Raw genomic sequence first — 27538 nt, 5'->3', positions numbered from 1 at the left:
GGAGGGCACTCGATGGGCTGAAATAAAACTGACTTTTCCCTCAGAGACATTTAGTTTCTTGCTGTCAATAGACTGTTTTCATTTGCTCTTGAAAGTGGCTTCCCAGAAGCAGAGCTGAGACAATGTTTTGTGTGCAGGTGGTTGTTTAAAAAACTGCCCAAGCAAAAAACAACCAGAAGAGAGAAGGGGAAATAGGAAAGGAAGAGGAAGAAGCTAAGCAAAGTTGTGATCTCAGGCACAGTCTCAGCGTTGGACTGATCCCAGGAAGCTCCAGAGTGAAAATGAATCCTGTTTGTCCCAATGAGAGGAAGGGAAACTCACTTCCACAGATGCACAGCAGTCAGACATTGGCCAAGGGCTGCCCCTGGGGGATGGGACTCCCAAGCACTTCCCCCTCTCCGTGCCTGTAGGCAATCAGCTCTAGTAGCCTGGAAAGACTCTGTGAAGTCTGCACCCACCTTAGGGAGATGCAATGACAGCCTTCAAGGATCATAGAGTCACCCAGCATCAGAATTTGGGGCCTGGAGGTCCTCTATCCCTTTCACTTTACTGGGAGGGAGACAGAGGCCAAAAGGGAGGTCACAGAGCAGGTGGGAATGGGAAATGTCCCCAGCCTATCTGGGCAGTCTGGGTCAAGGACGTGCCAAGCCTGGTGGCTGTGGGTGAGCTTGCTGATTAGGAGGCCCTTGAGGCTCTTGGGCAGGTGTGACCTCGACAGTGGCAAGGGCAGCTGTCTCTGGGGTGGATGGGACAGGCGCCCCCACTTCAGGTCTCCTGCGTTAGTCCCCCGTACTCCCACTCCGTTGCCCACAGGCACTAGAACAGAATCCCATCCACGTGTGGGAGAAACTGAAGTTGTACCCTCGAGTTATCTATAATAGGATACTGACCCCAAATCAGGCCCCATAGAGAGGGCATCTCATCAGGCAGCTGGCTGGGGCAGAGACCTGGAGGGAGGAGAACCCTCCCTGAGGTGGATCCTGGCATGTTGCAGAGATACCTGGAATTCTGTACCCAGGCAAGGCCAGTTCAAATGGCCACGTCTGGGGGAAGCCAGGCACAATTCAGTGTAAGGGGGTCTAGAGTGGTAGATCAGGGGTTAGGGGACTGTAACTACTCTTCACTGACTTCCTGTGAGACTTTGGAAGTCTTTCTCCCTTCTGGGCCTCAGTTTCCCCTCCTGTGCTGTGGGGCTCAATGTCCCTCCTGCCTGCCTCATCTTGGGGTTGGATCTGTCACATTCTCACTCCTCAGGCCTGTCCCTACCAAATCCAAGCTGAGGAAGGGCACCTCAGTGCAGCGCCTCCCAGGAAAAGATTGCTCAGGTGTCGTCCTCTTCTGTGTCCTCTTCAAAGTGCCCCAAATAGACTTTCCCGGGGAAGCCAGAGGAATCAGGCTATGAAGAGTGACCCTGTGCAGTGCAGCATCTGTGAATCCTGCAGCCCCATCTTCCTGCGTCCTTATCTCCAGACCCAGCTGGGAACTTGATGTATTTATTTGCCTCTCCCAGGGCCCCACTGTGTCCAACCCACATATCTGCCGGCTGTCTGGTAGCCCCGTGCAGGCAAGGAGGGAGGGGATTGCTATAAATCCCTCCAGCCTGCAGCCGGCAGGGTGACCCTGTCAGGTAGAGGAGATAATCAAGGTGGCTTGGAGAGATGGGGACAAAGGCACCAGGAGAAGCAGCTTGGGATAGTCACCTAGATAATAAATGGGCTGGAATCAGGGGACAGGAGAGTGAGAGAGGAAGGGGAAGGGAAGAGGGATAGGGTGCGCAGGGGAGGAGAGAAAAAGGGAGAGAACAGAGGAAAGGAGAACAGAGGAGAGGAGAGGAAGGGCAGGAAGGGAAGAAGCAGACAGTGCTTCCTAGTGCATTCTGGGAGTCAGCACAATGCCTTCTGGTCTAGGGTGTTGGGTGTATAGAGTTATTTTTTAGTGTGTTGCCAATCGCTAAATTTAGTACTTTCTATATGTTGTCTCATTCAATCCTCACAATTTGTGAAGTATGCATTATCACCCCCATTTGCATATGAGATCACAAAGAGTAAGCAGGTTGTCCAAGGTCACACAGCAAAGCTGGGATTTAAAGCCAGGTCCCTCCAAAGCCTATCTTTTAACTTCCACACACACAGTTCCCTGTTCCCAAGCCAACTCTATGAGTGCACCACCATAAGCCCAGCTACACCCACCCTCACCCACCCTCTGCCTCCCCATGGGTTGGTCTGACTTTTTTTTTTTTTTTTTTTTTGAGATGGAATCTCTCTCTATTGCCCAGGCTGGTTTGCAGTGGTTCAATCTTAACTCACTGCAACCTCCACCTCCCGGGTTCAAGCGATCCTCCCACCTCAGACTCCAGAGTAGCTTGGGATTACAGGCACACGCCATCACACCTGGCTAATTTTTGTACTTTTAGTAGAGATGGAGCTTCACCATGTTGGCCAGGCTGTTCTCAAACTCCTGACCTCAGGTAGGCAGTTTCCCCATCTGTCTTCATCCTACTGCCTGGCATCCCATCCAAACTGTTTTTAGAGTTATGTCTTGATAAAATAAAAATCATGGTGGGAGTCATTTACACCCTAGTGAGAGTCATCTAAGATTCCCTTATCTTCTCAGACCTTTTAGCTGAAGTTGGTTATGAGAGAGGATGGGGAGGGGGAAAAAGGTTGGGGCGAGTACTCTTGAAGCTTGCACTGTTTCTTACTGACGCCCTAGCACAGTGTGAATATGTCAATCTAAATGGAGAGCTCTATGCATGTTCCTCTCTATTCCCTTTGTCACCAATACCAATTCCCAAGGCAGAGGCCCGGGAGGGCTGGCCTGAAGGACCTGGAGGTAATAGAAAATGCTTGGCTTTGGGTTTCAGGTCAAGCTCTGCCAGTGACTTGCTGTGTGAGATGAGACAAGTCAGTTCACCTCTCTGCACTTCAGTGACCTCATGTATAAAAGGCTGGTCTGCACTAGATTATTAATTTTCTTTAGGTTTTGCAATTATTTTTTGTTTTAACATTATATTCAATTATTCCCTCATCTTTATTAAAGTATAATTGACAAATAAAAATTGTGTATACTTCCAGTGTTCAATGTGATATATGCATACGTTGTGAAATGATTAAATCAAGTTAATTAACATTTTAATCACCTCACATATTTTTATTATTATTATTTTTGTGGTAAGAACATTTAAGATCTATTTGCTTAGAATAGTGTTTACTAGAGGTGAGGAAGGGTAAGGGGGAGGGGGTAGCCAAGGGTTGGCTAATAGGTTAACAGATACAAGAGTACATGGCTGAGTGCAGTAGCTCACACCCGTAATCCTAGCAGTTTGGGAGGATCACTTGAGCCCAGGAGTTTGAGACCAGGCTGGGCAACATAGGGAGATCCAATTTCTACAAAAAATTTAAAAATTAGCCAGGCATGGTGGTGCACGCCTGTGGTCCCAGCTACTTGGGCGGCTGAGGTAGAAGGATCACTTGGGCCCAAGAGGTCAAGGGTACAGTGAATTGTGATTGCACCACTGCATTCCAGCCTTGGGGACAGAGTAAGAACCTGTCTGGGGAAAAAAAAGAGTACAGCTAGATAGAAGGAATCGTTCTAGTGTCTTTAGCACTATTGGGTGACTATAATTAAGGTCAATTTATTATATATTTTTAAATAGCTAGAAGAGTAGATTTTGAATGCCCCCAGAACAAAGAAATGATAAATGTTTGAGGTGGTGGAGATGCTAATTATGATTTGATCATTACACATTGTACACATGTATAAAAATACTATACTGTATCCCATAAATATATACAATTATGTGTTGATTAAAAATAATAAAAGCAGGCCAGGTGCAGTGGCTCAGACCGGTAATCCGAGCACTTTGGGAGGCTGAGGTGGATGCATCACGAGGTCAAGAGATCGAGACCATCCTGGCTAACACGGTGAAACCCCATCTCTACAAAAACTACAAAAAATTAGCCAGGCATGGTGGCACGCACTTGTAGTCCCAGCTACTCGGGAGGCTGAGGCAGGAGAATCGCTTGAACCTGGGAGGCAGAGGTTACAGTGAGCTGAGATTATGCCACTGCACTCCAGCCTGGGCGACAGAGCAAGACTCCCATCTCAAAATAAATAAATAAATAAATAAATAAATAATAAAAGCAAAAAATTTACTCTTAGCAATTTTCAAGTATGCATTATTAACTATAGTCATCATGCTATACAACAGATCTCCAGAACTTACATTATATTTAATGCTGATCAAAGTACTAGATACACAGAGGTAATAACAAAATGGTACCTGGAGCAAGAAATCCTCAGTAAAACAAGAAAAGAAGAAAAAAAGAACAAAATGGTAATGAAAGGCTTATATCAAAAAGCATTTCCTTTCTTGCCTTTGAGTCCTAATTCCCATAGGTCATCACTTTAAACTCATTTTGGGACTTCCCCTGGTATGTTATCATTATATTTCTAAAGAATGCTTATGTTGCTATTTCTTGATTTGTTTTCTTCAGTATCTGTCAATTCCTGGCATAGCTCAGTATAGGGCTTACCTTCCTATGAGGTCTTAATTTCCTTGCCTCCATTTCACCAATTTGACTGGATCACAATCGTATGAAATCAAAAGCATTTACATTCTTGTAGCCATCTAAATATTGTCCCTAACCCAAGTCCCGCATTGAAATTGTTTCATTTCTTTCCTTTTTTCCCCTGGAGTTAATAATTGCTTCAGGGCCGGGCTCGGTGCCTCACGCCTGTAATCCCAGAACTTTGGGAGACCGAGGCGGGCGGATCATGAGGTCAGGAGATCGAGACCATCCTGGCTAACACAGTGAAACCCCGTCTCTACTAAAAATACAAAAAATTAGCCGGGCTTGGTGGTGGGCACCTGTAGTCCCAGCTATTCGGGAGGCTGAGGCAGGAGAATGGCATGAACCTGGGAAGCGGAGCTTGCAGTGAGCTGAGATCACACCACTGCACTCCAGCCTGGGCGACAGAGTGAGACTCTGTCTCAATAATAATAATAATAATAACAATTGCTTCAGATTTTTCCCCTTCATTTGCTTATTTTTCTTTTCACCAATTACCTACCCATTTTTTCAGATGCTCCAACCAATGTGTCAAATGCCTAGTGATAATTATCCAAAAACTAAGATACACTGGATACTCTGTCAGCCCCATTATTTTCGAGGAAATTCCCGCCTAATAAATTTTGGTCAGACTGGTTGTCTGCTCTCAAACCCTGTCTCCTGATAAGGTGTTATCAATGACAATGCATGCCTGAAACTTCATTAGCAATTTTAATTTCACCCCAGTCCTGTGGTCCTGTGATCTTGCCCTGCCTCCATTTGCCTTGTGATATTCTATTACCTTGTGAAACACGTGAGCTCTGTGACCCACACCCTATTCGTACACTCCCTCCCCTTTTGAAAATCACTAATAAAAACTTGCTGGTTTTACGGCTCGGGGGGCATCACAGAACCTGCCAACATGTGATGTCTCCCCCGGACACCCAGCTTTAAAATGTCTCTCTTTCGTACCCTTTCCCTGTATTTCTCAGACTGGCCGACACTTAGGGAAAATAGAAAAGAACCTACGTGAAATATCAGGGGTGAATTTTGCCTGATATCTGGCTGAATTTCCCCCAATAGTTCGTTATATGCCAGCAGACACTAGCAAGAAGGGCACCTGAATCTTTGAGAGACTCAGTGGCACTATCCTTGGTAGGCCAGGATCGTCAAGAGGAGATGCTGCCATGAGACCAGGCTTCGTGGTGTCAGTGGGAATGGTGGAAGGTGAGAACAGCAGATGCCAGGTGGTGGCACTTCACCATCATCAACAAGGTGGATGTAATTAACTTAATTGGTAGGAAGGCTAGAGTGATAACCAGGATGCCTTGACCTCCAGGGATCTGTTGTATTGGCTAAAAACTGATGGCATTCCTGGGGAGAGTTATATAGGCAGTTGACTAGGGTATTCTGGGTTTTTTTGAGACAGGATCTTACTCTGTAGCCCAGTCTGGAGTGCAGTGGCACAATCATAGCCCTCTGCAGCCTCAACCTCCTGGGCTCAAGCAATGTTTCCACCTCAGCCTCCCAAGTAGCTGGGATTACAGGCATGTACCACCATGCCTGGCTATTTTTTTTTAATTTTTAGTGAAGACGAGGTCTTGCTGTGTTGCCTAGACTGGACTGTAATTCCTGAGCTCAAGCAAACCTCCTGCCACGACCTCCCAAATTGTTGGGATTACAGGTGTGAGCCCTAAGATATTTCCTGATTTGTGTATTCAGGAAACAACAACAAGATCTGGCTGCAGAAGGCTGCAACAAAAAATTGCAATTTCCTACCCAGTTTTCAGACTGAGACAATTGAGACCTATAGCTCATGGATTGTAGGGGAGGCTGGGTATTCTTGGAAAAAGATCCTGCAACATTACCACATGATATTCATTAATTATTACCTCAATCCTTCTCCAAAGGGATCTGGGGTCATTGACGAAAGTAACTGTAGCTGATGAAAAGGGAATACCCAGACTGTTTGAGGGCCATTCATATAGGATTAGAGCTGACCGTGCCACCATAAGATCCACAATGCCACCATGTCCCCTCCCCAGTAAGACTGAGGACATGTGAAGTCTAGGTAATAAATGGATCCCTGGATGAAGAGGCTGCAGCCCCATCTGGTTGTCATTTCTCTGTCCCTAAATATGCAATTGATATGAGTATGCTTAGAAGCTAACAGAGCTCTCACTTTACTCCCTGACCTGTGGGTATGAGCCGCTATAGTAGGAAGAGCCTGGGGGAAGTTTCTGAAACTCCCTCTTCCCACTTCCAGGAGCAATGCAGTATTCCAGGTGGAATCACAGAGATTTATCACCTCCCTCAACTGTGACCGCCGCCTTATAATGATAGTATTCTTACATTTCCCCACCTGTCCCTTGTGCCATTCTCGTCATCATTTTACTTCCACGTTATAAACCCCACAATGTTATTACTTTTGCCTCAATTATTTCTAGACATCAAAAAATGAGAGAATAGGATCTTTTCTATTTATCCATGTATTTATTATGTCAGTGGTCTTCATTCCTTTGTGTAGATCCAAATTTCTATCCAGTGTCCTTTTTCTTCTGACCAAAGAACTGCTTTTAACGCTTCTCAGAGTGCAGGCCTGCTCGTGATTATCCTGGCTTTTGTTTGTGTGAAAAAGTCTTTATTTTGCCTTCATTAAATTTTTTGAAAATTTTTCCTTTTTTTTTTTTTTTTTTTTTTGTAGAGATGAGGCCTCATTATGTTGCCCAGGCTGGTCTTGAACTCCTGGCCTCAAGCAATCCTGCCTCAGCCTCCCAAAGTGCTGGCATGATTACAGGCGTAAGCCACCACACCTGTCCTTATGGAGTATTTTAACTGCTTTTAATCCCATATCTGCAGAGTTAACTTTTTCATCTCTAGTAATTCTTTTTTGTTTTATTTTGAGACAAGGTCTCACTATGTGCCCAGGCTAGAGTGCAGTGGCACAATCACAGCTCACTGCAACCTTGACCTCCTGGATTCAGGTGATCCTCCTGCCTCAGCCTCCTGAGTAGCTGGGACTACAGGTGCATGCCACCATGCCTGGCTAATTTTTGAATTATTTATAGAGATAGGTCTCCCTATGTTGCCCAGACTGGTCTTGAACTCCTGGGCTCAAGCAATCCTTGCGTCTCAGCCTCCCAAAGTGCTGGGATTACCTGTGTGAGCCACTGCACCCAGCCTGTGGGGTTTTTTTTTTTTTTTTTTCGATATATCTTCTATTTCTCTCTTCTCATCATGTTCAGATTTTTCTAGCCTTCTTGAACATATGGAGCATATTTATAATATGTTAATGTCCTTGTCTGCAAATTACATCATCTCTGTCATTTCTGGGCCTATTTCCATTGATTTATTTCTCTCCTGGTTATAGGCCCTATTTTGCCTGTTATTTTATTTATTTATTTATTTATTTATTTGAGACAGGGTCTTACTCTGTCACCCAGGCTGGAGTGCAGTGGTGTGATCTCACCTCACTGCAATCTCCATCTCCCGGATTCAAGTGATTCTCATGTCTCAGCCTGCCAAGTAGCTGGGACTATAGTTGCGTACCACCGTGCCTGGCTAATTTTTGTATTTTTAGTAGAGACAGGATTTAGCCATATTGGCCAGGCTGGCCTTGAACTCCTGGCCTCATGCAATCTGCCCACCTCAGCCTCCCAAAGTGCTGGGATTACAGGCAGGAGTCACTGTGCCTGGCCATTGCCTGGCAATGTTTTATTCACTGGTAGACATTGTGTTTTTGTGTTGTGACTGCTGGATTTTGTTTTCCTTTAAATAGTGTGGGACTCTGTTCCAGCACTAGTTACTTGAAATAAGTTGGATCTATCAAGGTTTGCTTTCAATCTTTGTTAGGACAGTTTCAGAGAAGCCTTTACTCCAGTGCTCATTTAGCCCCACTATTAAGGCAATACTTTTCTAAAGCTTCTTTTCCATTTCCTAAGTATTATGAGGTGTTTTCATTCTGACTAATGAGAATATGAATTCTCTCTAGCCTGTTGTGAGCTCCGGGGATTCTTCTGTCTGCTTTCTGGCAGTTCTTTCCCTGGGTAGTTTCTTCTCACATATGTCCTTATCAGCCCTTTGCCAAAGGCTTGAGGGCATCTTCCATAGCTCTCCAAAGTTCACGCGCTCTCTTCTGCCACCTCCTCCCTGGTACTCTACCTCACAAATTCTACCAGCCTTGAAGATCTTCCCAAGCTCTGATCTCTGTCTCCTCAATCCACCAAGACCACTGAACTTTGGATTTCCCTCCCTGCGTTGGAGCCTGTAATTGCTTCCGGCAGTAAACCGAGGACACTGTAGGGTTCACCTTCTTTTAGGGATCATAGTTCTGCTCCACCTGTTCTCCAATGTCTAAAAACTATTGTTTTATATTTTGTTCCATTTTTCTAGTTGTTCAAGGTGGGAGGCAAATCTGGTCCCTGTTAGCAATCATGGCCACATGTAGAGGTTGCAGGATGTTCTTTATATCTGTGTCTTTTTTTTTTTTTTTTTTGAGACAGGATCTCACTCTGTCACCCCAAGTGGCGCCATCTCGGCTCACTGCCACCTCCACTTCGTGGCCTCAAGCGATCCTCCCTCCTCAGCTTCCCAAAGTGCTGGGATTACAGGTGTGAGCCACTGTACGCGGCCTAAAATTGTATCTTTCTTATTATCAGTGAAGTTAAACATTTTTCCTGTGTGTCAGTGGCATTTGCGTTTCTTTTTCTTTGAACTTTCATATATATTTTTCCATTTTTCTTAGAACTGTTGGTCTTTGTCTTCTCTACTTTTAGAATAGAATGAATATGATATTAATCATACTTCAAATTGTGGCCATGGTGGAGTACCTGTGTTGATGATAGTCTCCCAGCAGAAACAACTACAAAGCTGGACAAAGTACATGAAGAAATTGTCTTCAGCCATTGGGCAATAGGCAGTTCCAGGTACAATCTGAGAGAAGGGAATCACATGAAGTGACTGCTGTGTTTTTCTGGTGGGGAAAGTTTCTAAACCCTCAATGACAGCATGAGGAAGCAGAGTTCAGGCAAAGAGGATCAGTCTTGTTTGGTGGAGGAAACGGAGACTGCTGCTCAGGGCTGCTAAAATGTGTGTGGCAGAGTATCAGAAAGGATGGAGTTGCAGAGAAGGAGCCCCAGAAATCTTATAGAGGTTGCTGCAGGTCCTTGGCCAAATCTCAAACTCTGAATGTGTGGATTGAGACTCTGCAAGGCCCAGCACAGAACAGCCGATGGGGAGCTGAAAGCTAAACAGTGATTTCAGTGGTCACAGAGTGCTGGAAACACATCTGAATTCTGGCTCAGCCAGCATCTTCACTCTTGGAATCTCAGGTCTTGATGAATATCCCAGACATTCCCAGGAGGGCCTAGAAGGCCATGCCTTGGGATTAAGGAAGATTCCCTGGGAATAAGGGCAAAACTGAAAAACAGCTCACCCTAACAAAACCTAAAATGTAGCCTTGACACACATGATCAAGTTAACCCATCAGTAATTTAATTCCCTGCAAAACAAAACTCAACACTAGAGTAGGATAACATAATCCACATCTCTACAGTGAAGGTTCACAACGTCCAACAGCTCAAGAAATACTAGATGTGTGAAAAAGCAAGAAAATACATCCTAAAATTAAGAGAAAACCAGTCAATACGAACAGACCCACCGTGCATGGTGGCTCATGCCTGTAATCCTAGCACTTTGGGAGGCCAAGGCAGGTAGATCACTTGAGCTCAAGACTTTGAGACCAGCCTGGGAGACATGGCAAAACCCCATCTCTACTAAAATTTCAAAAACTGAGTTGGGTGTAGGGGTGTGCAGGGGCCCATAACCCCCAGGCTGTGGACTGTACCCGTCGGTGACCTGGTAGGAACCAGGCTGCGCAGCAGGAGGTGAGTGGTGAGCAGCGAGCATTACTGCCTGAGCTCTGCCCGCCCCGTCAGATCAGCAGGCATTAGATTCTCATAGGAGCATGAACCCTAATGTGAACTGCACATGCGAGGGATCTAGGTTTCACACTCTTTATGAGACTCTAATGCCTGATGATCTGAAGAGGAACAGTTTCATGCCATAACCACCGCCCCTGACCCCGTCTGTGGAAAAATTGTCTTCTGCGAAACCAGTCAGGACTGCTGGTGGCACGTGCCTGTGGTCCCAGCTACTTGGAAGGCTGAGGTGGAAGGATGGCTTGAGCCTGGGGGGTGCAGGTTGCAGTGAGCTGAGATCATGCCACTGCACTCCAGCCTGGACAACAGAGTGAGATCTTGTCTCAAAAAAAAAAAAAAAAAAAAGGGCTGGGCAGGGTGGCTCACACCTGTAATCTGAGCACTTTAGGAGGCTGAGGCGGGTGGATCACCTGAGGTCAGGAATTCAAGACCAGCCTGGCCAACATGGTGAAACCCCATCTCTACTAAAAATACAAAAATTAGCTGGGTGTGGTAACATGCACCTATAGTTCCATCTGCTCAGGAGGCTGAGGTAGGAGAATTGCTTGAACCTGGGAGGCGGAGGTTGCAGTGAGCTGAGATGGCACCATTGCACGCCAGCCTGGGATACAAGAGCAAAACTCCATTTAAAAAAAAAAAAAAAAAAAAAAAAGCAGACCCATAAATGGCTCACACGTTGGAATTAGCAGGCAAGAGCTTTAAAGTAACTACATACATACGTTAAAGAATTTAGAGAAATATCAACGCTTGGTGAAGATGGTTAAAAGGAAATTTAGAGAAATGATTTTTAGTATAAGTATGTCCTAAATATGCATGGTACATACTTACTAAATAACTATTTGTTATCAGAAATCTAAATTTAACTGGGCTTCCTATATTTTATCTGGCATCTCTACTCCAAAGCCAAGCAGGACATAGTCCAGAGTCTTATCTTCCAGCAGGTGACCTAGCCTAGGACACGGCCTGGCCAGGGGCAATTGTGCATTGAATGGGTTATAGATGCCAGTCATTCAATGTGTCAAAGGTTTTTCCAGACCTGCATACAATCAATATTATTTTTATTTAATATTTTTGTCTAAAGCAACTTTAAAAATTTTAACCTTTTATTTGGAAATATAGATTCAGAGGAAATTTCAAAGATGGTACAGAGAGGTTTCATGTACTCTTCACTCAGTTTCCTCCAAAGGTTCTATTTTGTATTAGTGTAGAACAATATCTAACAATGTCACACGTCTAGGTCTATGCCATTTTATCACATATGTAGACTCCTTTAACCACCGCTACAATCAAGATACAGAACTGTTCCACCACCACAAAAATCCCCCTCCTGCTATTCCTCTGTACTTATTCCAGGCTCTTCCCCTGCACTATTCCTACTCCTGGCAACCACTAATCTGCTGTCTTTATAATCTTCTCACTTCAAGAACATTATAAAATGGAAATATTAGCCAGGCATGGTGGCACAGGCTTGTAGTTCCAGCTACGTGGAGGCTGAGGCAGGAGAATCGCTTGAACCTGGGAGGTGGAGGCTACAGGGCAAGACTCTGTCTCAATGAATGAATGAATGAATGAATGAATAGAGGCCTGGCATGGTGGCTCACACCCATAATCCCAGCACTTTGGGAGGCCGAGGCGGGTGGATCAGTTGAGGCCAGGAGTTTGAGACCAGCCTGGCCAACATGGCAAGCCCTGTCTCTACTAAAAATACAAAAATTAGCCAGGCATGATGGTGCACGCCTGTACTCCCAGCTACTTGGGAGGCTGAGGCACAAGAATCACTTGAACCTGGGAGGTGGAGGCTGCAGTGAGCCGAGATCATGCCACTGCACTCCAGTAGGGCCAGAGTGAGACTTTGCCTCAAAAACAAAACAAAAACCAAACAAAAAAAGAACATTATATAAATGGAATCACCCAGTATGTGGCCTTTTGAGATTGGCTTTGTTTTTCTACTCAGCAAATGCCCTTTGAGATACATCCAAGTTGTGCATGCTCCTTTTTATTGTTTTTCTGTGTTTTTTTTTGTTTGTTTTTTTGAGATGGAGTCTCCCTGTCACCCAGGCTGGAGTGCAGTGGCGCGATCTCGGCTCACTGCAACCTCCACCTACTGGGTTCAAGTGATTCTCCTGCCTCAGCCTCCTGAGTAGCTGTGATTATAGGCACCCACCAACACACCTGGCTTTTGTTTTTTGTTTTTGTGTTTTTTTTGAAACAATGTTTTCCTCTCGTTGCCCAGGCTGGAGTGCAATGGCACGATCTCGATCTCGGCTTACTGCAACCTCTGCCTCCTGGATTCAAGTGATTCTCCTGCCTCAGCCTCCCAAGCAGCTGGGATTACAGGTGCCCGCCACCATGCCCAGCTAATTTTTTTGTATTTTTAGTAGAGATGGGGTATCGGCATGTTGGCCAGGCTGGTCTCGAACTCCTGACCTCAGGTGATCTGCCTACCTCAGGCTCCTAAAGTGCTGGGATTACAGGTGAGAGACACCATGCCCAGCTTTTTTTTTTTTTTTTTTTTAAGTAGAGATAGGGTTTCACCATGTTGGCCAGGCTGGTCTCGAACTCCTGACCTCAAGTGATCTGCTCACCTTGGCCTCCCAAAGTGCTGGGATTACAGGCGTGAGCCACTGTGCCTGGCCCCCTTTTTACTGTTGAATAGTATTTCATAGAATGGATATGTCAGCTTGCTTAACCATTCACCTATTGGGGGATATTTGGTTCTTTCCAGTTTGAGGCTATTACAAATAAATCTGCCATGAACAATCATGTATGAGTTTTTGTGCAGACAGCAGTTTTATTTTCTGGTACAAATGCCCAGAAGCAATTTCTAGGTCATATATTGAGGTGTATGTTTAATTAAAGAAGCTGCCAAACTATTTTCTAGAGTGTCTGTACCATTTTATATTCCCACCAGCAATGTATGAGAGAGTTAGTTTTGTCTGTATCCTCGCCATTATTTGATATTACCACTATGTTTGATTTGAGCTGTTCTAATAGATATGTAGTGATATCTTACGTGGTTTTAATTTGCATTTCCCCAGTGGTTATTGTTGAAGATTTATTCATGTGCTTTAAGTCAACTCATTTTTAAAACCTAAATAAATGTATTTAAAAAGGAAAGTTTGCTTTAGGAGGCCAAGGCAGGTGAATTGCTCGAGCTAAGGAGTTCAAGACCAGCCTGAGCAACATGGTGAAACTCTGTCTCTACAAAAAATAAAAAAACATCCGGGCGTGGTGGCGTGCGTCTATGGTTTCAGCTACTTGGGAAGTGAGGCAGGAGGATTGCTTGAGCCTGGGAGGTTGAAGCTGCCGTGAGCTGTGATTGCACGATTATACTCCAGCCTGGGAGACAGAGCAAAACCCTGCGTTAAATAAATAAATGAATAAAAGGAAATTTGTGATTAGTGGTTCTCAAAGTGTGGTCCCTGGGCCAGCAGCATCAGCATCACCATCACCTGAGAACTTGTTAGAAATGCAGATTCTCAGGCACCACCTCAGACCTCCTGAATCAGAAGCTCTGAGACATGGGTTCAGTGATCTGTGGTTTAACAAGCCCTCCTGATGAGAATCGGTCTCATTTACTACCAATAGAAGGTAATGGTAAAAATAAATGCATCTGCTTATCGCCTAAAATCCTCTTGTGGGCCCCAGGTTTGCACACCACACTTTTGGGCAGGAGCACCACTCACGGAGGCTATGACAAGAATGCTCCTGCCCCTGGGGTTGTGCAGCGACAGCTCACACGGCTCCACGTGGCAGTTCTGAGTTTGGGAAGCGCTGATGTAGTCCTACTACAGCCCTTCCTGCCTTTCACTGGACTGAGAAAATCCAGGCTCTGAGGAGGGCGAGACTTGTCCAAGGTCACCCAGCAACATGGTCAGTCTCCTTTCCCAGGGCCCTCACAATGCCTGGCCTGTTTAAAGCCTGCCTCTATTCACTGCTGAGTGAAAAATCCAGCTCCAAAACAGAATATGGGGAAGGATACTATCTTGTGCAACTTATGTTTATAGCTGCATATATGTGGGAAAAAAAGTCAGAAAATACTGTTGAAGCAGTTACTTAGGGAGAGAAGGGGTTTGCTGGTCTGTTGTGTTTTTAACTTTTCTATATTTCATAATTTTTATCACAATAATGTTTAGTTACATAATCAAAAGGTATTAAATGTTAAAAATAGACATGAAGCCTGATCCAGCCACGGCCTATCGTTGGCAGACTCAGGAAGCCTTCCAGATAGAGCAGCTCTGCACCTGCCCCAGGTCACACCCTGGGCCTGGGCACATGCTAGGTCCTCTGTCTGGACACCCTCACCCCGTGGTGGCCTCCACTTCCATACCCACCAGCACCTCCTGTGGGCGAGGCCCTCCATTGTATCCAGCCCTGGGCACCCCCTAGCCCTGAGGGCACCTCATAGTCTGAGAGTCCACCTGCCTGTCTCTAAAGAGAGGAAAGCTCCTTGGGACATGTGTTCCACTTGACCCATCACCCCTGGCCTGGTACAGAAAGGTGGACAGTGGGTATTTGGTGAATAAATGAATGGATGATTGGAATGAATCCCCAAAATGGCAATTTCCTGAGGCCCTTCTCCAGCTGGCCCAGGTGGAACCAGTTCCACTTTTCACAGGAAAGCCAGGTGTGAGGAGTGGGGCAGGTGTGTGTGAGGGGCCAGGTTCTCGAGGGCTGCATGGACACGGGGCTTTGGCAGGTCTGGGGGCGGCAGTGCTGCTGTGGGAGCCTCAGGGAGGGCTCATCCCTGGAATCCCCCAGGGTATCCTGGTGACCCCAGCTGCTGTGTGGCGTGAGAAGGCCTGGCTGGTGGAGACACACAGGGACTTGTTTGGATTGGCCACCTGGTCCAGTCCAAGGAGCTGCGCCTCTGGCCCCTTGGGGAAAAGCTCACTTTTGATGTGTGACAACAGCTGCAGGCAAGCGGAGGGAGAGGTGTGCTGGGCCTCGGCCTTAGAAGCCAGAAGCCCTACCTTGGTCTAGGTGGGAAAGGGATGCGGTCTTGGTTAACTCTAGGGTCCTGGGTTATGGTCAGAACCCTCCCTTATGGACTCAGTGACTTGGGCTGACCCCGCCCCTCCCTGAGCCTCATCAGTGAAACCTGGACTGGGCCAGGGCTGTCGACACCTCCCAGCTCCAACCTCTGGCTTTCTCCTAAGAGGGCAGGAGATCAGACAGAGGTGACCCGGGCCGGAAGGAGGGGCGTTCACCTGTGGGCCTCTGACTTCTCTGCCCAGGTGTACCTGGAGAGCCTGGTCTATACCCGGTGCTCTGCTACACCCCATGGCCTGGCCACGACCTCCCTGCCTCCAGAGAAGCCCTGGCCCAGGGAAGAAGCTGGTCTCTGCATCGAATGATAGGTAGAAAATGAAAGTGGGGACGATAGCTCTGGAAAGGAGTCAAGGAGGAGGTGCCTTCCCAAGGACGTGGAGGGTTTTTCCAGAATGGAACTTGACTGGTGTGGGCAAACATCAGGAGGTGGGAAGGGTGGCTCCCTCTGTGGGAGCTGGGACAATTTGCCTGGGCCAAATCGTGGTAAGCTGTGGGTAGGGCAGGCAGAGCTGGGGTGCCCAGAGCCTGGGGTCCCTGTCCTTGCAGAGGACTGGAATGCAAAACAAGTGTCCCCTGCCCTCTGGCTGGCGGACATCCTCTACTTCCAAGCCCAGACACACGCCATGTGCCACAAGCCCCTGAGGCTCTTCAGAGGACCAATGTACAGCCACACCCACACTGGGCCAGCCTGCTGGGCCCACCTGCACCCTGGTCAGAGCCCATGACTGAGGGGACTCTCTGGGGACAATGGGGCAGTCTCATGCTGCCCTCTTACAGGTGGATCAGTCCCTGGGATCTGGTGTTGGGCTGGGGTGGACTGAGACTGTTCTTTGCTGGGATGCCTGGTGGACAGCAGGTGGAGCAACTTCTCCTTGGCTTTCCTGGACCCCAGGACACAGCTGAACACTGCACTTTACCCTGGATGCCTTTGGATTCTCAGGGGACCCTGGGAAGGAAGAGGGGCTGCCCCTGCCGGAGGCCAGGGCCCTGGGCCATGCTTGCTCCCCCCAGTCCCTCCAGCAGGCACCTCCTCTCCAGATTGACATCATCTGATTCCTGAAGGCCTGGGATACTGACCAGAGCCCCAACACCCTCACCAAGGTCTGTTCTTATATCAGAGCAACTAGTACGAGTTCGGAGCTGAAGGGGGCGGAGAGAGAACACAGGGCTCTGTAAGAGTTCTCGGCTCCCTGCTGTGGTGGGCCCCGTAGAAGGCCCCCCAGAAATCTGCAGCTGCTGTAAGTCACTGAGAGGAAGCTGCAGCAGACATGTGTTTCCCAGCCTGGTAGATGCAGAGGGGTGTCCGGGCCCCCGAATGGGAGGCCCGAATGTGGCCTTGGATGTGGCAGTGCAGGAATTCTAGCCAGCTCTGGGGCCCTGGGCAAGTCATTTAACCTCTCAGAACCCCATTCCTGGTCACCATGGGGCTCTTGTGTGGATGTAAAGAACCCCCCTGGCCACTTATATCCCATCAGTGGAAGCCTAGCATGGGTGGAGACCCCCAAGACTGAACTCAGTGGTGGGTTCCAGCCTGCCCAGCTCTCTTACGTAGAGCCCAGAGCCAACAGGATGGGCTTCTTGGAGAAGCAGGCACTCCTGTGGGCTGGAGAGCATGAGCAGGGGTCCCTTTGGGGAGGTGGAAGAGGCTGCGGTCAGTGAAGGCCATAATGAGGCAGAGCTTGGGCAAAAAAGGCATGATGATCAGGGGATCTGAGACCCAACAGAGACTGGACTGAGGACACTGTGGCCACCTCCAGGTGCCACTCAGGTAGTAGAAGCTGAGCTAGGGCTGGGCCCCCTTGTCCTGAGTAAGGCCTCAGCAGTCTTGGAAGCTGTACCCAAGGTGGCTTCATGTAAGGGTGCATCTGAGCACTTTTTTTTGAGACGGGGTCTTGCTCTGTCATCCAGGCTGCAATTCAGTGGCATGATCATAGCTCACTGCAGCCTCAAACTCCTGGGCTCAAGCGATCCTCCCACCTCAGCCTCACAAAGTATTGTAATTATAGGCCTGAGCTACGGAGCCTGGTTTAAAATCTTAATAAATATCTCCCCCTGGTCTGCTTCCCTGGCTGACACACATGCTGGCATCTTGTGCCTAGACAGACATGTTTCTGGACTTGGTTCCATTTGTTCTGATGGGCTCTTCTCTCTCAATGACCGCACGTTATAGTATGTAGCCATTCTTACACATTTCTGTATAGAACTGAGGGTTAATATATTAATGTCAAAGTTCTACTGGTTTTTGAGGCTGGGTGGAATGTTTGGGTTAATTTAGGAGCGGGCATCTTGACAATATAGGCTTTTCCTCCAGGAATGGTGATTCTGGGATGCAGGCTTTGCACATTCTGGTTTATTGCTTGGCTCACTGCCACAGAGGGATGGCACTGCTCCACATGCCATGCCCAAGAGATGTCCCACCTTATCTTTCTAAATCAAGCTGAATGTTCTCAGCGGACAGGATATCCTATCAGTGCTGCGGGGACTCACACCTTCCAAACTGAGATGAAGTGAGGCAGAGACCATGGAGCAGATCCGTGCTGACTGCATTCACTCTTCCTGACCTGCACTGCTGCTGGCCGGGGCTGTGTCTGAGCTGTCAGAGGGCATTGATTTGGGGACGGGGCGGGGGGCGGTGCTGGAGAGATGCCCCTCACCTCCCTCAGCTCCTCCTGTCCACCCAACACTTGGCCACCAAGGCCCCTGACTTCCAGGCCCCAGTCACCACTAATGGGGTGCTGCATGGGAACAAAGTATAGGCCCAGAACCTGGAGTTCGGGGTCACTCCTCCTTCCATTCGAAGCCTCTGCCCCCACCAGGTGATTCCACCCTCATTCCTCCATGGGCCAAATATCCTAAACAAAGGCCTGGACATAGGGTCTTTATCTGAGTACCCAGAAAACACACACGGAAATGCTTTGCATGCCCCCTGTGGCCTGCCAGAGGTAAGAGCCTGCCCGTCAAAATGCACAGTCCAGGTTCTTGCAGGGAGGTGAGGAGGGGAGGAAGAAAAAATCCATCTCATTCTTTCAGCAGGAACCTAAACTTGGGAAAGCCAGACACAGTACATTTCTTAATCCTGATACTTTTATACCTGGTTACAGCTGGGTCACATGCACAACTGTTTCCAACATCATTCAACAGGCCACATAACATCCTGTAACTTCTTTTTTTAATTTTTATTTTGTAAGGCCAGGGGCAGTGGCTCATGCCTGTAATCTCAACACTTTCGGAGGCTGAGGCAGGAAGACTGATCGAGGCCAGGAGTTTGAGAACAGCCTGGGCAACATAGCAAGACCCCATATGCAACAGAGAAAAAAAATTTTTTTTGAGTACAGTGGCATGATCACAGTTCACCACAGCCTCCAACTCCCGGGCTCAAGCGATACTCCCACCTCAGCAGCTGGGACTCTCAGAGCGCACAACCACATCTGGCTGATGTTTTAATTTTTAGTAGAGATGCGGTCTCACTATGTTGCCCAGGCTGGTCTTGAACTCCTGGCCTCAAGAGATCCTCCCACTGCGACCTCACAATGCACTGGGGTTACAGGCATGAGCCACCATGCAGCCCCTGCAAAATCTAACTGTTCTTCTTTTGGACCTCCTAGCTAGACTGTCATTGGCAAATACTAGTTTATTATCTTCCCATATTTATGTTAATGGATTTCCCATGTTTTATTTGTCTAGACTAGGGTTTCTCAACAACAGCACTGTTGACATTTTGGGCTGGATAATTCTTTGTTATGGAGCTGTTTGTGCCTCGCAGGATGTTTAGCAGCATCCCCAGCCTCTGCCTGCTACATGCCAGTAGCACCCTCAGTGTGACAGCCAAAATGATTTCAGATATTGTCAAATATCCCCAGGGAGGCAAAATCACCTCCAGTTGAGAATTGCCGACCTAAAAACCTCTGGAACAATGTTAGATCATGGTAATGATAGCACACACTGCTCCTGACCTTAATGGAAATACCTCTAGCATCAAAGTACAGTAGTACCTGTATACTACTGTCTGGGCTGTTATTAGTACCCTGTACTTGTCCATTCTCACTCTGCTAAGAAGAAATACCCAAGACTGGGTAATTTATAAAGAAAAGAGGTTTAAATTGACTCACAGTTCTGCATGGCTGGGGAGGCCTCAGGAAACTTACAATTATGGCAGAAGACACCTCTTCACAGGGCAGCAGGAGAGAGGAGAGCCGAGCAAAGGAGAAAGCCTGTAATAAAACCATCAGATCTCGTGAGAACTCACTCACTATCACGAGAACGGCATGGGAGAAACCGCCCCCATGATTCAATTATCTCCACCTGGTGCCACCCTTGACACGTGGGGATTATTGCAATTCGAGGTGAGATTTGGATGGGGACACAGAGCCAAACCATATTATATCCTTTATATTAGCATACTGTATCAAAGTATAATTTTCTTTCTATTTTTTTCTTTGGGACAGAGTCTCACTCTGGCTCTGGCTGGAGTGCAGTGGCACGATATCAGCTCATGGCAACCTTGGCTCACTGCAGCCTCAGCCTCCCGGGTTCAAGCAATGCTTGTGCCTCAGCCTCCCAAGTAGCTGGAACTACAGGTGTGTGCCACCATGCCCAGCTAATTTTGATTTTGTTTTTAGTACACATGGGGTTCGACATGTTGGCCAGGCTGCTGTCAAACTCCTGGCCTCAAGTGATCCCGCCACTTCGGCCTCCAGAAGTGCTGGGCTTACAGGCGTGGGCCACTGTACCCAGCCTGAAGTATAATTTTTCACAATGTGAAAAGCTTGACTTTCATACAAATAATGAAGGAATACGTATAAGATATTTTCTTTAATTTACAAGGGAGTCAGCAACACGGTGAAGCTAGTTCAAGGAGCGTTTTGAGATACAGTGTCTGCAGTGCTCCAGGAAGGGCATTCCAAAATGCATTCTGAGATAGAGACAAAATTTGTTAATATCCTAAAGGGAGGCCGGGCATGGTGGCTCAGGCCTGTAATCCCAGCACTTTGGGAGGCTGAGGTGGGCAGATCACCTGAGGTCAGGAGTTCAACACCAGCCTGGCCAACATGGTGAAACGCTGTTTCTACTAAAAATACAAAAGTTAGTCAGGCGCGGCGATGGGTGCTTGTAGTCCCAGCTACTCAGGAGGCTGAGGCAGGAGAATTGCTTGAACCTGGGAGGTGGAGGCTGTAGTGAGCCGAGATCATGCCACTGCACTCCAGCCTGGACAACAGAGCAAGATTCTGACTCAAAAAAAAAAAAAATCCTATTGGGAAATAAAACTGTCATCTTTGGGAGTTATCTTTTCTACTGGACAGAAATCTGTAAGTTAACATATATACATATTCTCACATATATTCATAACATATTCTCTAGTATATTTCCCTACATTAGTGGTTTTCAAACCATGGTCTCAAATTGGAAGCATCAGCATCATCTGGGAACACAGACATACAATGCTCAGGCCCCACCTCAGTCCCATTGAGTTAGAAACTCTGGTGTGGGGCCCAGCAGCCCGTTTCACAAGTCTTGCAGGTGATTAGGATGCACTCTAATGTTTGAGAACCACTCTTCTAAATAGTCAATCTTTAATAGTAAAACAAGTATCTATGAAACAATGCTCCAGTATGACATTAAAAGGGCACAACACCCACCTTTTAACTTTATTTCTGAATTTGAATATTTTGTCTGTCTGATGTTAAATTTGCTGTTTTGTTTTTCAAATACTCTTAAGGCAGGACAGTTTTCATCTGTTCCTAATTTTCTTTTTAAATAAAAAATGGTTTTCCAAATCAATTTTTCTCTTCTTCAACCTACTGACAGGATGAAATAAAAGTTGAACCATTCCTACATCTTTTTTTTTTTGAGACGGCGTCTCACCCTGTTGCTCAAGCTGACTGAAATGCAGTGGTGTAATCTTGGCTCACTGCAACCTCGACCTCCCAGGTTCAAGTGATTCTTGTGACTCAGCCTCCCGAGTAGCTGGGATTACAGGCACCCAGCACCATGCTCAGCTAATTTTTATTTATTTATTTATTTATTTATTTATTTATTTATTTATAGTAGAGACAGGTTTTGCCATGTTGGCCACACTGGTCTCCAACTCCTGACCTCAGGTGATCTGCCTGCCTCGGCCTCCCAAAGTGCTAGGATTACAGGCATGAGCCACTGCACCCAGCACTTTTTTTTCTTTTTTTCTTTTTTCCTTTTTTTTTTTTTTTTTTTGAGATGGTCTCATTCTGTCGCTCAGGCTGGATGGAGTACAGTGGCGCCATCATGGCTCACTGCAGCCTCCACCTTCCATGCTCAAGAGATCCTCCCATCTCAGCCTCTTAGGTAGCTGGGATGACACGTGTGCACCAGCACAAGCAGCTAATTTTTTGTAGAGACTGGGGTCTCCCTATGTTGCCCAAGCTGGTCTAGAACTCCTGGGCTCAAGCAATCCACCGGCCTTGGCCTCCCAAAGTGCTATGATTACATGTCTTATGTTGCTTTCAACAGGATAGTGCTTATGATCTGCAAAAGAACTCTTCAGAAATGAGTTCAACTTTACCATGAATTGAGACACTTCCTATTTCTATTCTATAGAGCAGTTTGTCATGAGCTCTGTCTTTTGAAAACTTGAAAGCCTGCAAGAATAAAACCAGCTGCACCTGGTGCATGGGATAGGCATGGAATTGAGGAGAGAGCTCAAACTATGATCAGCCCTCTGTATCCTCGGGTTCTGGATCTTTGGATTTAACCAACTGTGCATCAAAAATATTTGGAAAAAGTAAAACAAGAAAAAACACAAAAATTTAAAAATACTTTATATCAGCTATTTACAAAGCATTTATGTTGTATTAGGTATTATAGCAATCTAGAGATGATTTAAAGTAGTATACGGAAGGATGTGCATAGGTTATATGCAAATACTATGCCATATTATATCAGGAACTTTAGCATCTGTGAATTTTGGTATCTCTGGGGTCCTGGAACCAATATCTTGAGGTTACTAAGGGACGACTGTATTCAATTTCTTCTTTGGTTATTAGTTTATTCTTTAATGTATTTTTGTTGTTTTGTCTTTTTATTTTTGCCTCTTCAAGTCAACATCGGAAACTTAGTTGTTCTAGACTACCCATTAGCTCAAAGCTACCAGTAATCAGACTACCACTGCAATCTAAGCAACCGATTTTTTTCCCCATCAGATTGGCAAAAATTAAGATAAGCATCTATTGATGTTGAAGCTGTAGGGAGTTTTCCTGAGCATGTTAATTATGACAGCCCTTTTTGCTAGGCTAGACGATTCATCAAAATGAAATAAAATACCCATGCACTTGAAGAAGTTACCTGGTTATTTCCTTATCTGGGTGCTGGTTATGTGAGGTCTACAGTTGATGAAAACTTATTAAGCTTTATATTTCTAATAGGTACAATTTTCTGTATATGCAGTATATTTGAAAAGTTTTTAAAATGTCTTTTGCCACAGCCCACAGCTGTGTATAATGCTATTCGCTTAACAGTGGAAAACATAGCAATGACCTGAATCTCCCTGGCTCCCGGGATCCTACCCTCTTAAGTTAATGAAAATAAAAGTAAATGAAATAACTTCCGCTGTCTTTCGTAATGCCTTAAATCGGTCCTCAGTTAAACTTGCGGTTGGCGCTTGTTTTTTTCCAAGGAAGGATTCTGGGAGAGGAAGGAGGAGACGCCAGCATTTAGACGCCAGCATTTCGCCCCCGGCACCTCCAGCGGGCAGCGGTCCGCTCCCAGCCTCACTCGAGCAGGTCCCGCCCCGCAAGGGGCGGTTAGTCCAAGTCACGTGATCGTCGACTCAGCTGACCGGGCGGGACCGGAAAAAGAAATTCCCGGGCCCTGGTTTCCTCGCGCGATGATAAGGAACCAGGGGTGAAGCGGCCATGAGCTGCTTGAGCGGGAATGAGGGGACGCCAGTGGCTCCGGAAATTGGGGGAGGTTGTCTGCACTGGCCGCTCCGCAAACACAGCGTGTGCAGGAATGAGGGCAGCAGGTCTGGTAGAGAAAAGTCCACCGCCATCCCACTCCTGAGTGGGGCGGGTAAGACAGCGCAGGCCTGCTGGCTGAGTCCCCATGCTTCCCTGGCGGAAGGAAGGGCCCCTGACTCCCGGGGCAGGAACTAGGGCTTGTCTGGAGCTGGGAGTCCTTTCAGGTCTTCCCTAGCTCCAAGAGGACCTCCCAAGGACACCCTCTTCCCCAGCTCTACCGTGGGACTTGGACAAGAACTTGCTTAGAATCAAGCTCACTCTTACACACTGTTAGGAAGCCACTCTGCTCTTTACAGATCCAGAAAGTAGTAGTTTTGGGGCTGAGACTTATCCATCCATCCGTACGTTCAAAGTGCCTAGTCTATACCATGAAGTGTGCTAGGCACTGGGTGGACTTGAGCTGCCGAGGGAAGGGGAAATCAGAGGCTTGAATTGGCAGTCATAGTTAAGGCTCCAGGGGCAGAGACCTAACTGCGCCTTGTGTGTAGTGCTAAGGGTGCTTCCTGAGGATGCCATCAACCTTAAAGGCGATCAACCTTAAAAAACTTCAGCAGGAGTTGGCTGGCTGAAGTACAGTTTGTGTACCAGGGGTTGGGAGGCAAGGGTGGGAGGCGTGTGTCTTCAGACAGGGAACAGCATGTGCAGAGACTTCAGGTGAGAGAGAGCATGGCTCCCCAGGAATGAATGCATTTCCCATAGCTGGGAGAGTATTATCTGGAGGTTAGGGAAGGATGAGGCTGGACAAGACCAAATCTTCCTGACTCTTGGATCACCACGATCAAGATAACGAACATATCCATCGGCCCCCAAAATTTCCTCGTGTTAGGGGCTATTTTAGGAAGTAGGATCAAGAAGGGCCGGCCTGCCAAGGTGCAGTTGCTCACACCTGTAATCCCAGCACTTTGAGAGGCCAAAGTGTGCAGCTGTCCTGAGGTCAGGAGTTCGAGATCAGCATGGCCAACATGGTGAAACCCTGTCTGTACTAAAAATACAAAAAAGCTGGGTGTGGTGACGCATGCCTGTAGTCCCAGCTACTTGGGAGGCTGAGGCAGGAGAATCGCTTGAACCCGGGAGGTGGAGGTTGCAGTGAGCCAAGATTGCGTCATTGCACTCCAGCCCGGGCAACAGAGCGAGACTCCGTCTTTAAAAAAAAAAAAAAAGGGCTGGTCTGATGAGGTGTCACTTGAGCAGAGAGTGGAATGAAATAAAGGACAGCAAGCCACATAGAGAGTGCAGTGGGAGCAAGGCTGGTGTCCCTGAGCAGCAGCAGGGAAGCTGGAGTGGCTGGAGTTGTGTGGGTATGGGGAAGAAGGGAGAGAGTTCACTCGTCTCTGTGAGGCCCAGGACTTTGTTTTATCCCCTGCTGTACCCCCAGCACTTAGAGTGGGAGCTAGCACAGAGAGGGCACTCAATTGATGTTTGCTGAGCAGATGAATGCCTGGAGTAGACCTCAGAGCAGGGTTTGGTGGCAGGGTGGGTCAGGTAGAGTTTACTCAACAGCCTGGTGATAGGGGAGAACAGGTGGCCAGAGGGTATCCATCTATGTCGGGGACCAGGGGTCCCTGCTGGGCAGCAATGTGGGAGACACACGGATCCTGGCCATACCTCAGCCTTCCTTCCAGCCTGATTACCTGCCTCCCTCCCTTGCAGAGGTTCCGGTTCTGTGGTGATCTGGACTGTCCCGACTGGGTGCTGGCAGAGATCAGCACGCTGGCCAAAATGGTCGAGTGCACAGGGTCTACACTGGGTGGAGGAGGGGTGCTGGGTCTGGAAATTGTGGGTGTAGAGGATGGTGAGGTTTCTCTGGGGCTAGGGCCTCAGTGCTCTCAGCCTGTGCTACCATACTTTGTGACCTTGATCAGTGGCTGGCTTGCTCTGAGCCAGTCCCCAGGAAGAAGGGGTGAGGTTTGCCAGCCTGGCTGGTGTAAGGACTTCCCTCGCAGTCCTCTGTGAAGTTGCGGCTGCTCTGCAGCCAGGTACTAAAGTAGCTGCTGGGACAGAGGATTGATGTGACTACAAGACCCAGCACCCCATTGTCCCATGACCTTATGACTCCCAGTGCCCTGAAACTCTGCACTAGGCCCAGGGAGACGGGTGACCCAACCTTGCAACCTCTCTGGGCACCTCCCTTCCTTCTTTCCAGCCTGTCTGTTCCTTATTGCAGGATCCAGGCTAGGGGTGAGGGGCTTGTGAGCAGGGGCCTGGCACCCCCTGAAGGTCTCCTTTCCCCATAGTATAAGATGATCCTGAAACTCATGGCTGATGCCAAGTTTGATGAGCACCCTGCTGAGTTCACAGGCCCCAGGCAACCCTGGGACCTCGGCCTGGTGCCTGGTACAGACCCCCTCCCACCCCCCCCACATCCCAGCAGCATCCTTAACCTGCCTTCCTTAGTGGAGGAGCATGAGGGAAAGAAAGACATTGACAGTCCCACCTTCCTGTCCTCTGCCAGCTCCTGGTGGAGCAGTAGCAGTGCCTGTGGCTCCAGGAGGCCTGGGGACTTTGAGCTGAAGTTAATAGGGCAACAGGGAGGTGGCTGGGCCCACAGTGACACCCCCTGTCCCACACACGGGTCCCTCAGAGTCAGGCGATGTGAAGGCCACAGTGGCAGTGCTGAGTTTCATCCTCTCCAGTGCGTCCAAGCGCAGTGTCGATGGCGAATCCTTGTCCAGTGAACTGCAGCAGCTGGGGCTGCCCAAAGGTATGGGTTGTGGGTGGGCAGCTGGGCAGCCTGTGGGCCAAGGGCTGCTAGAGAAGGGGACAGGCCCTGTGACCCTGAGGTGTACCCTGCCCTATCTGGGCCAGAAACCCAAGCCCAGCCCCCACCTGCTACCTCCAGAGCTACTCCATTCTACCCCCAGAGCACGCGGCCAGCCTATGCCGCTGTTATGAGGAGAAGCAAAGCCCCTTGCAGAAGTACTTGCAGGTCTGCAGCCTACACAGTAAGTATGAGGCCAGCCAGGGTCTGGGCTCAGTCTAGAAGGTGCACGCAGCACACAAAGTGCACGGAGAGTCCAGAGAGACGACTTAACCACAGTCACATACCAAGCAGCCACAGAGCTGGGACCTGGCCCTGGGTCTCCTGACTCCACAGGCTCTGTGATATGTCTGTACAGGATCAGACCTTGCCCTTTCCTCCTGGCTGACCCTTCCTTAGTCCCCCATGCCCCATGTGTGAGCACCCAGCTCACTCTCGTTCCTCCCTCTCCAAAGCGTGGTCCTTGGCTGCACGAGTGGCAGAAGGGGCAGCAGAGACTGTGTTCCCCTCAGCTGCACCTAAGTCCTCTGTGTGGTCTAGCTGTGTGTCCTGGGGGAGGCTCTTGGCCACCATTTCCCCCTCTGTGAACAAGACCGATACCTGTGGCATGGAGGGTGGGAGGCCGGTGTGAGCGCCAAGCACTTGGAGCAGGGCTCTGAGTGAGCATGGACGCGGGAGCAGGGGTGTTCCTCGACTTTATGCACCTTGGGGATGAGAGTGGGGCTCCCTGCGTGGGTTGACAAGGCATTGCTTTCCCCGACCCCACCTCTGTCCCAGCCCTGCAAGTCCAGTCCTTGGGGGTCTAGGAGGGAAGAAGCCCCTGGCTGTGTGACCTTGGGCTGGTGCCTGGCCCTCTCTGGCTCTGAGTTTCTGGGAAAGTCAGCACCCAAGGCATGCCCTCCAGGTTAGCACCTTGACAAGAAGGGCAGGGACACTGGGATCAGGCCCGCCCCCGGGCCCCAAATCCCGCGGCCCCAGCTGGAGGATGAGGAGATGCTGGGCTTGGGTGGAGGACTCACCTCAGCTTGGCTAAAAGGCTCAAGGCATCAAAGGCTCAGCCTGCCCCTCAGGAAGGAGCCCGGGCCCAGCCAGACACTCAAAAGGACAAGGGCAACTATGATGAGCAGGAGGCCCAGGATAAGGAGAGCCACAGCATAGCTGGAGATGAAGGCGTCCAGCGGGCTGGAGACTTTGGGGCTAGGAGTGCCTAGAGCAGAGCAAGAAGGCTATGACCAGGCGGGGCCTTGCCTC

At 48.2% G+C, this 27538-nt stretch overlaps 1 protein-coding gene and 1 pseudogene across 1 annotated transcript in view; one reads left to right on the top strand and one right to left on the bottom strand.

The window, feature by feature from the left end:
* ISLR2 (immunoglobulin superfamily containing leucine rich repeat 2) overlaps window positions 1-23301 on the bottom strand; it is a 37007-nt gene extending 13706 nt beyond the window's left edge. Inside the window, exons 1-2 of the mRNA XM_054451451.1 lie at window positions 22856-23301; window positions 19687-19752 (exon numbers count right to left, since the gene is read on the bottom strand). The gene's annotated coding sequence lies outside the window, so the exon portion shown is untranslated. The remainder of the gene's footprint in view (window positions 1-19686; window positions 19753-22855) is intronic.
* A 142-nt stretch (window positions 23302-23443) lies between these two features.
* Window positions 23444-26509, top strand: LOC134738222 (COMM domain-containing protein 4-like; annotated as a pseudogene).
* The last annotated feature ends 1029 nt before the right edge of the window (window positions 26510-27538 follow it).

The sequence above is a fragment of the Pongo pygmaeus genome, chromosome 16 (assembly GCF_028885625.2).
Source record: "Pongo pygmaeus isolate AG05252 chromosome 16, NHGRI_mPonPyg2-v2.0_pri, whole genome shotgun sequence".
Taxonomy (NCBI): domain Eukaryota; kingdom Metazoa; phylum Chordata; class Mammalia; order Primates; family Hominidae; genus Pongo; species Pongo pygmaeus.
Note: the sequence above shows the minus strand (reverse complement) of the source record. Positions and strands in the feature narration are given on the sequence as shown.